Below are 3,756 nucleotides of genomic sequence, written 5' to 3' on the forward strand. Positions count from 1 at the left end.
TCTCTGTCCCTCTTCCTCTCTTTCTAAAATCAATAAGATATCTTTGGGTGATGATTTAAAAAAAGGTATAGATATGGATCTGTTCCTCCCTCCTATAATTCTGACCATACTCCTACCCCAACTGACTAATTGTTTGTAGGATTACAATGAGGTTTGCAGTTCCATAGGAAATAAGGAAATGAATTTAATAATGAAGACTATTCTATTGCTTATTTCCAAGCCAAGCTATTACCCTAATTCAATCAACATCATTTGGGAGAGATAATATTATTACTCACCCAACTGAAGATACAATATATTGAATAGATTGAGGCATTCAACATGTTGAATGGACTAGAAGTTATTTAAAATAATTTTATTACTGTAATTGCATCTTTCCTTTGAATGGTTACCGAACTACCATTAATATCTTAACCTCTACCACCAGCAGCACTGACAGCCCACCATCACCATAAAAACTTTATCCATGGAAGGTTACCCATGGAATCAATAGTAGAACCAAGCTTCAAACCCACAGTCGTCTGACTCTAAAGCACATGCTCTGTTGTTACAAAGTGTAATTTCCACAGGCAGATCCTCTGACAAGGATTAAGACAGTTGCATCTATTTGAATATCACTAATCTCAAGTGCATGCTTCTTAATCAGATAATTCCACGTTTTGGTGGTTTCAATTCAAGTCCAAACTGCAGAACACTTGAGTTTAGTCCCTGTTGACTTTGCCCTGATGTTTCCTTATCTTTTAAATGGAGTCTGTAGATCATAGAGTAAGGCATAAATCACTAATGAACATAGAACACAGGGTAATGTGGATTAGTGGATTAGTTTAGGAAAGAACTGAAGATTATAACTATGAAAGAACATTATACCATTATGTTTGATTTTGCATCTAAGTGTCTTAAAACTTGGAAAGACAGCGGAAAAGAAGAATAATTTTTAAGAACACCACAGGTGGTCAAAATTTATGGGAAGACAAGATACGCATGCACTCAACGAACAATTTATTTGGCATTTCAATTTTATTTATTTTTTAGCTACTTTATTGCTCCTGATCTTGTTGTATACTACTTTCACTAACTTTCTTTTTCACCAAAGCAATGTTCCTAAAATTGTTCTATGGTTTCTTATCAGTAGTGATTGAATTTTTGGTGGAAACTAGGGCATCAGGGAGCTAGGTGTCGCAGTTACATAGGAAGACGGGAGATGACTTTTTAAGAAAGTGATTGGTAATGCAAACTGGGAAGAAAATAAAAATTTCAGGCCAGTTTGATTACATCAGCAGCATTGTTTGGCCATAGGGGTAGGCAGGCCATTAAATATTTTATAAAGTTATTATTTTAATCTACTGTTTTCCTTCACTTAATAATGAGAATGATTAGGGTGTGGGCTTTATTTTTGTCATGGAAATTTTACATAACTTGTCTAATTTATGTGACATGGGAGTGTCCACTTCATTGTGTGTGATATTCGTGCCTCTGAGGAGTGTACCCCACGTCAGCCATGAGCTTTGATTTAGATGTATCTGCACAAGGTAATAGAGGGCTTTGTGAAATATCTGAACTAGTATTTTTTTTTTGCACCTCCCTCCAACTCTATAATACTAGATACAGTATTTTGGTCTGTCTCTTTCTGTAGTGGTGTCCCAGGGTAGTCTTGTAACATTCCAATCATTGCTGTAATATAATAATTAACTTATCTCAGTCCGATGCAACTGGGGAGGCTGGATGAGTGAGGAGGCATGTTATAGTCTACAGTAAAACAAAACAAGAGTTATAAAGACATATTAAGAAGACATGAAAGGTAAACCTTTTCATAAGTAAACCCATTATGTTTTATTAAATGCAGTCTGCCTTTAGTTTCAACCAGGGGTTGGTTGGCAAAGTGTGAGCCTTTGTGGACAAATCCAGCCACACCCATTCATTTGCATATTTCCCACAGCTGTTTTCTTACAACAATGGCAGAATTGAGTAGTTGAGACGGAGTATTTGGCAAAGCAGAAAACATTTACTCTCTGTATTTTTTTTTTTTTTTTTTTGCTGAGAAAGTTTCGCGATGCTGGTTTAAACTAATTTCTTATCCTATTTCTTATGGAGTATATATTCCTAAAAGTACCAGCCCCTAAATTCAAACTCTTTAGAAAACAAAAAAAAATTGTTTTGAAGTTCTTATAGTATATCATTAAAATAATAACATAATGCTATAAGTCCCAAAATAAAAATTTCTGTACAGCTGCCAGATTTTAAGCTTCTAAATACTGAGTGTGTTAGTTTATTTCTTTGGAAAGAAATGAAAAAAATTTTTGTAAGCACATGTAGTTACTATTTTTATTGGCTTCTGGAAATTTAACACTCCAAATAGAGCAGCAATACTGGTATTATCCATAGGGCATACTAGTGGAGGCAGAAAGAGAGTGAAGAACTTTCAGTTCAGTTTATTTCACCAATAAAAGACTAAAAATTTTATGTTGACTTTGAGCCTGCAAGGGTAATCAAAAATTATTGGCTCCCTGAGGAGTAATATATGATCAAAGATCAGCACTGTCAGAGGCAGGAGGCAGTGGCAAAAATAACTGCTCTTTTCCAGGGATTTAATTTATTATTTACTAAATGTTTCTCATTGTTATAGAGGCAAAACAAATTGGCTCTATTCACTCATAGGATAGCAGGTACTAATTCCTAGGAAAATAATTTACTTTCCAAATTTAGTATTGTTTATTGTATTAACATAGTTTTCAAATCAAATTATTGTTTTTAGAGAAATATCTTAATATCCAAGGCCAAGTTCTCCTAATTCACACTTCATGAAAGAAAGATGAGGAGAAAATATTGAGTGGTAAGAAAAGAAAAAGAATGCAGAGGATTTTTTGCTGAAAACAAAACAACTTTGTGTCCCAATTCTCTAACCATCTGTCAGACCTAGGCATTTTATTCATAAGCAGTCTATTCTATTTGTAGCTCCACTTATGTGAACTTAAAGGTATCCGTAGCAAAACTGCTTATGAAATGTTAGGGGAATCACGAGACTTGAAGTGTGTATAAGGGCTTTAAAGTGTAGCTTCCTTTGCTAGCTTTTATCAAACTTGAATGTGCTTTCCTATCAAACTTAACTTTACCTAAAATAATTCAGTGCCAAATTTATGTCAGGATTTTGGATTCATTTTCTGTCTCACAGTTACCAGTAATACGATTATTCAATCTTCCTTTGAGGAAGTAAAATGATGTTTAGTTTGCAAATCTTGTTTGGGAATTGCATGCTGCTCTAGAATGTAGCATTGAGCTGTACAGGCAACATAATGGTAGGATTATATGTATTTATTTTCTAAATGTTTGATTAACTGGCTGATGAGTTTACTATTGCTGCTTAATGAACTACCCCACTATTTAGTAGCTTATAATAACCACTTTATTATGCTCATGGATTCTGTGGGTCAGGACAAGCAAGAGAGCTTGTCTCTGCTCCGCATTGTCTAGGATCTCAGCTGAGAAGATTGAGGGCTGGGGGGCTGTGATGGTTGGGGCTGAAATCATCTGGAGGCCCCTATACTTACTGTCTGGTGCCTGTGTTGGGAAGCCCTGGTGAGTAGAACTGCCAACCACACTGTTTATAGGTGGCTTTTCCATGTGGGTGCTCCAGGTGGCTTGGCTTGGAGCCAAGCATGTCAACCTTAAGACAATTGGATTTCTTACATGACAGCTCAAGGCTCTGAGTATGACTGGTCCAGCAAACAAGGTGATAGCTTCATTGTCTTTACCACCCAG

This window comes from Phyllostomus hastatus, unplaced genomic scaffold (genome assembly GCF_019186645.2).
Source record: "Phyllostomus hastatus isolate PE091 unplaced genomic scaffold, TTU_PhHast_1.1 phas_scaffold_1674, whole genome shotgun sequence".
Lineage (NCBI taxonomy): Eukaryota > Metazoa > Chordata > Mammalia > Chiroptera > Phyllostomidae > Phyllostomus > Phyllostomus hastatus.